This window comes from Haliotis cracherodii, unplaced genomic scaffold (assembly GCF_022045235.1).
Source record: "Haliotis cracherodii isolate W230 unplaced genomic scaffold, xgHalCrac1.p SCAF_9, whole genome shotgun sequence".
NCBI classification, from domain to species: domain Eukaryota; kingdom Metazoa; phylum Mollusca; class Gastropoda; order Lepetellida; family Haliotidae; genus Haliotis; species Haliotis cracherodii.
This window is the reverse complement of record NW_027266343.1, coordinates 42,165,675-42,176,073: the sequence shown is the minus strand read 5'-3', so window position 1 is coordinate 42,176,073 and position 10,399 is coordinate 42,165,675.

Here is a 10,399-nt window from a genome sequence, read left to right as displayed (position 1 = left end):
CTGTTCAAAGTGGCATGAAACCAAACTCAATGAAGTGTTTACACAGAAGCCCACCTGTCAAGGCATACCAAGGATGCTGAATTATTGTCAGAGGGGACGAAAATAACCAGACATTTCACCATATATGTAACATGTGTACAAAATAAAAATACATCTGTGCATGATAAGTATTTAAAAACCTGACCACTCAGTCCTGTTAGTCGCCTCTTACGACAAGCATGAATACTAAAGAACAATCCGTGAAGATCTGGGGAATAATAGGTCTTCAGCAACCATGCTCGTAAAAGCTGATTATGCTTGTCGTAAGAGGCAACTAACAGGATCAGGTGGTCAGGCTCGATTACTTGGTTGATGCATGTCATCGCATCCCCATTGCGTGGATCGATGCTCATGATGTCAGTCACTGGATTGTCTGGTCCAGACTCAATTATTTACAGACTACCATCATGTAGCTGGAATATAGCTGAGTGCGGCGTTAAACAACAAATGAACAAACAAAAAACTGAAGAACAATTCTTCATGGTGCTTTCCAATATGATGGGAACCTTAGCCTTTGGGTATACCCAGATGTGATATTAGACATGTTAGATAGGGAAATAGGAGTATTTTGTGCATGTCAAGTTAGGTTGTATTCTTGATGTCATTTCATTACAATCTTTTACAATACTTTCACAGTTTGGGATCAACTATTTAATGTGGTGCAATGTTCCAGAATGCCAGGTTGTCAGGAACATTACAAAGCGTTTGACCCTCTTGATCTGACATGGGGCGGTCGGGTAGCCTTGTGGTTAAAGCATTCGCTCGTCACGTCGAAGACCCGGGTTCCATTCCCAACATAGGTACAATGTGGGAGCCCATTTCTGGTGTCCCCTGCCGTGATATTGCTGGAATATTGCTAAAAGCGGCGTAAAACCACACTCACTCACTCACTTGATATGACATCACCCTGAAGGTCTGGTTCAGGCAAGTGGCTGACAGCAGAGCAATGAATCCTGCTGGTCCAAGTACATTGACAGGCAATCACAGTCACACATTGTAACCAAATCCTCATTGTTCTGGGGACAACAGGGTAGCTTAATAATTAATGTTTTGCTTGTCACGTCCAAAACCTACTCTTGGTTTCCTGGGTACATCAAATGCCATTATATCATCTATGACTGAAATAATGTGAAATACAGCAAATATTCACTCACTCATAAGGGGGATCTTACATCAAGTATGGATTGCAAGGGACCTATTCTGACCCGGAATCCCCAAGAGGCACATTGAATGTGACAAATGAATTGTCGTCTTTGCTTTTGTTTGTGAGGATTTCAACAGTATAAGATTGTGAATGACAAACAAGCACTAATGATTTTAAAAACTGCTTTGTTATTCAGCTTTTGTTAGCTGGTGTTTCATTTAGGTTGGAGGTATAACTGTGTATTCTGAAATGTGTATTTTTATTGCTATTTGTAATTGTATTGATGAGTCATGAAGAAGATTGTTATCAAGATTAAGAATATTGCCAGTAAATGTATTTGGATTGTTTTAATGAAATAATAAATCCATGAAGATGAATTCTTTCTTTTTTTCTGAGTGTATGCTGGTTCCAAAGATATATCACATGAAATGACAACATGAACAGGCAAAAAGGTGAGCTGTCATGCACCACCAGTCATGTCTAAACTTTACATGAGCTGGGAATTGCAAAAGGATATGGGAAATTGGTTCATGAATTTTCAATTTGAACATATTGGAGCAACATCCTTATCAATAATGGACTTGCATGCATAAAGCCTACAATGCCCATAGCAAGGATGACCCCGTCCCTCTGTTTGCTCCTACGAACCCTAAGGTGATTTTTCACTCCGCACAAAGGATGCAAATGTAGACAGGAAGTGCCATCATCCCGTAATGTTTGCCACACAGTACAAGGATGACGAAATGGTGGATCAAGTCTCTTGGACATCGTTATTTTTAGTGATGTCACTATTGGTTCTCCCAAGAGCTGTCTTAACCAACCTAGCTAAAAGGTCATTACCATGCACGGTACCCACACAGTATCCCAATTGCATACTTGAATCCTATACACAAGATTCAATTGTTTAAATATCTGCAATGGAGTCCATGGATATTATTGCTTCATGACGGATTTCATCAACCCATTTCAAAGCTAGACGTATTGCCATAGACTCAAATATGAAGACCTATAAACAGTCATCAAGTCGAAACTGATGAAATCCATAATCTAAGAAAACCACAAGTCACTACTTTAAATAAGCCCAAAGCATTGACATAGTGTCCTCTTTCGGCCAAATAACGGGTGATTTCACTAATGTTGCATTTATCTCACGGTTCCCACCCACGTTATATATTTTATGGATGATCTATTTCTGGGATCACCTATTACTGCTTGAAAGAATCCAAGCCCACATCACCTATAAACTGTTAAAGGCCAACCAGCTATATCATGGCGGTCTGTAAATAATCGAGTCTGGACCTGACAATCCAGTGATTGATATCATGAGCGTCGACTCTTCTTGACCAAATCGTCTCCTTCCGGGACAAGCCGAAAATAGACCTCGTTGTAAATTACGGAAACATGCGAAGTGGTGACGAATGCATCAATCCACGCAATAGTGTTATATGATGACATGCATCAACCAAGTCAGCTAGCCTGACCAACAGATCACGTGAGCTGCCTCTATGACATGCATGGTTGCTGAAGGCCTAACCGTTTCTTCATGGGTTAAGAAAACTGGCATTGATTTACGTTTGTATCCATTTTGTGTCCATTATTGGGTTAAAGGCGGTTTTTAACAGTATTCCAGTTATATCAGTGTGTGTCAGCTTAATTTGGGAAGAAAGCCCGAAGTGATGCAGGTCTCAGACGTTTACCACTTCGGTGAAACCCACGAGCACGGGTATGGTGCTGACAAACCTAGAAACATAATCGGGGCGAACCAGGATTCAAACCCACAATCATAGGTTTCTGGCGTGCCCAAGGGACGCAACTCTGCACAGCGAATCGCGCCGCCTTAGACGACTGGGCCACCTGTGCCCTAAATGCTATGCTTTCCTGTATAAACTGGTATAATCTTGACAACATGACATGACTTTTTAAATGATCATTGTCTATTGGAATTGCGTGGTGCACTGATTGTTTATGTTTGTTACTGGCCTCCAAATAATATAAATGCCATCTATTATTACACCATTGTACACTGATTGAGAATAAGACTGATTGAGAATGTGATTGGCCTCCGAATAAAATGAACCTAATCTATATATTATAACATCGGTGTACATTGATTGAGAATAAGACTGATTGAGAATGTTATTGGCCTCCGAATAATATGAACCTTATCTATTATAACACCAGTGTACATTGATTGAGAATAAGACTGATTGAGAATGTTATTGGCCTCCGAATGATATGAACCTAATCTATTATAACACCATTGTACATTGATTGAGAATAAGACTGATTGAGAAAGTTACTGGCCTCCGAATAATATGACCCTAATCTGTTATAACATTTAGTTTTTATATAACATATTTTTAATTGATGTCAGTTCATTACCACTATGGCTAATGTGCAAGTTGAAGGGTCTGTCATACCACAAATTCTTGGCGGTAGGTTTGCGTACTATGATGGACATACGTATAAATTGAACAAGAAGAATACTTACCGGAGATGTACTATTCAGAAATGCAAGGGTACTATTCAGATACGTATTATCACGATTGGACCAACCCAGCTTGCCCACGAGGTACTGCCTTGCATCTATGAAAGGACACGACCACTGTATAACTGTTAGTGCTCTATATTTGTTCGCAATATGGCTGAAATAATACTGATGCGACGTTAAATTTTAACTCACTTACTCACTACCAGTATTTATTTGTAACAGTGTATGTAAGATATAGGCCATTAGGACCATCTTGTATTTATTTCTTCAGGTTTTGGTAACCCCTTATGATTCAAGAGTGGCATCTTCCATGCCCACGTCACTTTATATAATTGACGAATTCCAGTCAAGCAAAGTAATTACTTTTTAATTATCTTTACCAAAGAAATAGGTGAAGTGAATGGCCACCTTCGTCAAATGACCCGTGTCCCTTTCGGATAGGGAACGGTTGGTTTCACTTAAGTCGTATATGTCACATGACACGTGTCCCTTTCGAACAGGGAGCGTTTGAGTTCACTAAAGTCATATACGTCAAATGACCCGTGGCCCTTTCGGATAAGGAACGGTTGGTTTCACTAAAGTCGCATACGTCACATGACGCATGTCCCTTTCAAACAGGGAGCGTTTGAGTTCACTAAAGTCGTATACGTCACATTACGCGTGTCCCTTTCGAACTGTGAGCGTTTGAGTTAACTAAAGTCATATACGTCATATGGCACGTGTTACCGCAGGACAGGTACCAGCTGGCGTATTGCACTTTAATTATCTTTACCAAAGAAATTGGTGAAGTGAATGGCCACCTTCGTCAAATGACCCGTGTCCCTTTCGGATAGGGAACGGTTGGTTTCACTAAAGTCGCATACGTCACATGACGCGTGTCCCTTTCGAACAGGGAGCGTTTGAGTTCACTAAAGTCATATATCGCTGAACAAAGATCTGAGGACATCCTCATTACGGGGCACGTCTGAACAACCTTTCATCCGACCAATCAAAGCGTCGCTTACCAGATCATGAAAGTGACAACCGGAATGTGTTTTCTTATCATGCAACCTCAAAAACGTAATCACGGTGTATTCCGAACGAAAGTTACGGTCCGTACGACTGATTCCGTCAAAAGTATCGTCCATCCCTCGCTTCCGTGGGATAAACATTTGAACGGAGGAGGCGTTGCACAGTACGTGGGATTCACTGTCATACAATCTCAACCGTATATTAGACATTCCGGAATGTTTGTTTGTTCAGTTTTCAAACATTTAATCGAGAACTGTGTCAACATGTTTTTCAAGCGTAGTCTGAAATGGAAGTCGCCAGGTTGAAACGAGTGCCGTAAAGCTCGAGAAAGCTGCTGTCTCATTGGCTGATGTCGACTTTGTCATTTCAGTGGTCGGTCAAAGTACGCGAAAGGTCGTTCTGACGTGACCCGTAATGGGACGTCCTCAGATCTTTGTTTAGCGGCAGCGAGAACTCAGATCTAATTTTAATGAGATTGACACTTCTCTGCAACACAAGATGTCACGTGTTGGTACCCTTTACTAATTTGGTTTCACCTCATAGCAACTGTCGGCGCAGAATAGAGACCGGCTCCATTCCATGCCGGCATTTGTGGACATCATTTGGTACCCAGATGGTCTTAAACTTTCGTTGACGGTGCTCAGCATTTTACAACCTGACTCCGTGTACACTACCAATCAATTGCTAAGTTTCGTGACCGCCTCGGTCATACCAAAAGACGTTCAAATATGATACTCGTTGTTTCCCTGTCTGGTACTCGGCATTAAGGGGCTGAACAAACAATGGTCGGCTCGGAGTCAGTTTACAGAGTCTGAGTGGGGTAATCATGTGACATTGCAGCAGGTATCTCAGTGGGCTAGCACTATATATCGGCATCAGACCGGACTATTAAAAGGCAGACACACACACACGCCATGTTGGTTTGGAAGGGTGACATCAGTAGCGTTTCTTTGGAAACAACTCAGATGAGTAAAATATGAGGATTTATGTCTGTGGTTTGCCAGATCTGTCGACCGATGTTGCCAAACATAAATTGCCTTGTGTGCTCCTGTGTTATTGGCTATTGTTTGAGACATTGGGGTCATGTTGCTGTATTTGTTACGTTGCACATGAGACTGAGTATGTATGTGTTTGCTTGCAGTTCCAATCTGAAGACAAAACTAAACAAAAGTATAACCTGACCTATGGTCTTGACATTTCTAGATCGACTAGACTTGTGAACCTGACACTGCCTGCACAACAACAAGACCTCGTTACGTACCTAGACCACCATGCCAAACAAGCTGACTATATTTCGAGTGTCACTGTGGTATTATTCGCTTCTTCTGTTGGTAGGTGCATCACTTCTGGCGTTGGTGTAATGCTTGCTAACATATTGAGAAAGACAGAGTGTCTTAAGATATATATCTAACAATATATTTTGTCTTGTTGCTAAGAAACCATGTGGAAAAAAGATAAATACCAAAAATTTCTGCTTAGTTACCCATGTACTTCGGAAATCTCCTTTAGCCTGCAGATAATCATTCAAGTTTTCATAACTTTTATGGGCACGCTGTTTGTTACTTAATCTTTACTTTACTTAATCTTTTTTTTCACCTGACATTCATGATCAAACCATTTGGGTTGTGATACAGACGTTGGGCATGCTAAATTTGGTGCTTTTCGAAAAAGTGCACCTGTAAATTGAAAAAGCTTACATAACCTATACCCTACTTCTGCGTAATTACCATCCTTATATTATAAACACAAGTTAAAAAACTTTTGATAACGTTGCTTGAGGTGTAGAAAAGTTGCCAATAACAGTTTGAGCTTTATTGCTTGCCCAAATAAAACATGGGATATTAACTGTTTTCCTTGTATCACAACAATGTTCTATCTTATTTTCACTAGATTTAAAAACGTGAAGAAGTTTACATGAAATTGGTAAATGAACAAATTCAGGGACCATGGAACCATTTACACATATTCTACGATTAAAGGACGTGGTATGAATACATCTACATTGAATGACGTGGTCTTACATACCCTCCCAAGGGGGTAATCATTTTACACTAATTCAACCCCTTTCGATGACACAGCCAATAACAATCAGTTATCACATTTATTCCGCAAATAATAAAATATCCTGTGTTTTATACACAACATCATCATCTTAAACTGACACCCTGTCCGCATTGCTGTTGGAGTTTCAGATACTTGATGATAGCATGGTAGCCAATCTTGTCCATTTTCAGCAGCAGTGGATACTTAAGTCACTACCTAAATATGCAACCTGGTTGAGTACAGTAAACTACGGTTATAACGAACTCAAAGGGACTACTAATTTTAGTTCGTTTTAACCGTAATTCGTTATAAGCATAACTACAGCATATAGTCGGGACTAAAAAGTTAGTTCGTTATATCCGTTAGTTCGTTACATCCGTTAGTTGGTTATAAGCGTGTTCGTTATAACCGTAGTTTACTGTATTTGGTTCCAATGCAGACTGTAATCATGGAAAGTATTGTACTTACATGCAAGCTGTTAATGGTGTACCGTACATCCTTCGTAGTTATCCACAGAACATTTTACCCGACCCTCGTAGAGTGTACTTATAACAGTACCAGTGCAAGTTGTGAAATCTTTCAATATTGTAATTTGATTATATGTTTCTACAGTTTGAAAAATCCCCAAACCAACACGGTTTTCATTTTGGATATGGAATACTCATTAACATTTCAAGGAATATAAAACGTCAATGCTGGATAATAAATAACCAGTCTCGATTTTCCAACGAAACAAATTCCATTATCCTTACAAGGCAAAATAGAGGCGAAACTTATATGCATGGACCACTGAAGACAGGTCTTTAATGCTTAAAAGATTTATTATAATGGAAATATCTATGAACCTTCTGATGCCTTGTAACATAGCATATGTATTTCAATATTATGTGCATAACAGATGACTTCCACGTTGTTTGAGTTTACGTGAGTATGACAAAATACTATTCCTTAATCATTGGTGTTGTCGCTGCAGGCTTAACCAAACTCCTCATGGGTACATGGGACCCCTGCTGTGATATTGCTGGAATAAAAGATGCGTAAAACCATACTCACTCAATTGTGTCATTTCGTGTTCACTTGCGGAAGTAAATATAGTTAAAAATGCGATTACTTTTTTTTATAAAATGTAATTTTAAGTTTTTGTTTGAAAAACCAAAAGCTGTCACTAATGATGTACCTAATATGAATATAACACATGTGAATATGCGTTCTATGTATTTGTCCCTAAGGCGAAATAAGCAACACATTTATGCTTATTGTACCGTTATCACAGTTTTCACAACCGCAGGCATTTGTATTAATTGGATGATCAAAGGCAATTTGAATTATTAACTATTGCAAGAGCCTGTTTTACACTTTTCTGAATTTAATTAGGAGATAAACCGACTGTGTTTTGAAATTTGATATAGTCCCACTGTAGAGCAGATACCTCTTTATTTTAATTTTGACCCGAGCGCTTTTGCATGAGGTTCCAAATTATAATAAAGAGGTATCTACTCTTACATGGGACAACATCAAATTTCAAAACACAGTTTTGTTATTTTCCATTCTACCATGACGGCAACAACGCTTTGAAAACGGTGCTCTCTTGCAACGCGTAACAACACAGGTACATATGTCCGCAATCTTAGAACATTCCGAAAAGAGGTCGCAGGTAGTTATATATGTAACAATTATGTCTAAAGTGCAAGATTAAAAACACCAGAGTAGTTCAAAATAAGTGTTCAAAACACATAGTTGACAAACAACACTCCAAACTTAGTCCAAAGACAGATGTTTTAATTTCTACCAAACTATTGTACACTGTTTGGACTGACTGTCATTTCTTGGAATTTTGCGAGAGAGGTCATTTCTTGGAAATCGAACATGCCATCATTTCTATTGTAGTGGTGACAGGTTGTAGAAAAAGGTTTTAAAATGCTAAACGAATATATTTCTACAACAAACTTTATGAATTAACATTCTATCATATATTTTACAAGTGTGTTATTAGTTAGTTAGCAATTACCCTCATTAAACAATAATATATTCAAAATAAAATAATTGACCTACATCACAGTTACCTACACCTCACAGCTGTCAATGGCTGACAGTCTTGTGTTTACATTCTCCGTAACTAGTTAAAGAAGCAAGATGACAACTCGGATCTACGACATGATTCAACATTAACCTGTAGATTTACTGCGATTGAGCCTGCTGGCAAAATATGATTACCAATGGAACTGAATATGACTGAACAGCCGCTTTTAGGCTGCAGACAAGCCGGGCATTTTGAAACGAGGAATCTGCATGGTGTGACCTGTCAATTTCAAGATTTCAAGGATCCAAAGCCAGAGAGTGTTTTCTGATGGACTTTCAAATCCCCTCCTGCCAAATTTTAACGGTGGTGGTTGACGGAGATGGCAATGAATATCGATCACAAAAAGGTTTGTAAAGAACATGTTGTCATGAATAAAATGTCTTCAAACACATTTTATTCTGTTATATTTTACTTTCGTTGTCGGTTGTTTCAATGAAGAAATTACCTGTTCATGAGTTACAGAAAAAGTTACAAAAATCGCTGAACAATTATATTTTTCTCAACAAACTTTATTAAAGATTACCTTTTCACTTATTTTGAATGTGTGAATTTTTTAATTATATCTCCCCGTCCTGAATTGGTAAATAACGAACTGCGCATGCGCGGAACGTTTATCATTCGACAACTTCCGTAAAAACGTAAAAACGTTCGTTCCGGTTTGGGGACCCAAATACTGCAGTCTACCCACTGCCCTAACGTGTCCCGGTTGCACTCTCAGTTATGGCTGCCAAAGAAATTGTTAACAGTAACAGTACTGTGAAAGAATTGCAGGAAACCAAAAGACAACCCTGTACTGTGAGTGTGATGCTGTTCAAAATTCTCACGTTGACTAACTATCCCTGCTGGTGTGATGTTGCTACGACATTTTTCAGCCGAAGAAGAGTCACAATTATATGACATGAGGGACTTTCAACCCCCCGCCTGCCAAATCCTAATGTCAGATCAAACCAGACCTTCTTCTGAAGACTGACTGGGCCGTCCACCGATTGATTAGATCTGACTTTCACCAAATCCCCCTCCGAAATAGGCTCATAGTGAGTAGATACATCTAATCCAAGTTTCTTAATTTTTCGAAGCATCCCCATAAAGACACTGTTCGCACTGACAAACTCTTGATCCTGCAGCATGTTAAATGAACGCTCATAAGGTGGTTGACGGAGACGGCGATGAATCGCAGATCTAATGCCGACAAAGGACAATGTCGACTTCGAATAATACTGTCCATTGGAATTTCGGACCTGGGCGTAGAAAACTTTTAATGTGTTGTCAATTCTTCAGGTGAAAGGGTCTCCAAACTTGGAGATTTGTCTCGCAAAGTAAGCCATTCTAGAAATAGAAATTAATATTCTGTTACCGGAGGACTTTCAAAGAAGGTAAGTAATAATACCAATGGTAACATTATCAATGTATTTGTATTGCTGAGATTGTAAATATCAAGACAAATTGTGGATTTCATACGGTAGACTGGGCAAGGCCAACTCATTCAATGTCAACACGTCACATTTTCAGATTTTCTTTGTTTCTTCAGAAGCAATAAATATTATTATTGGATATATTTCTTCATTACCTTTGGCGTAAACTAGTGTCTTTA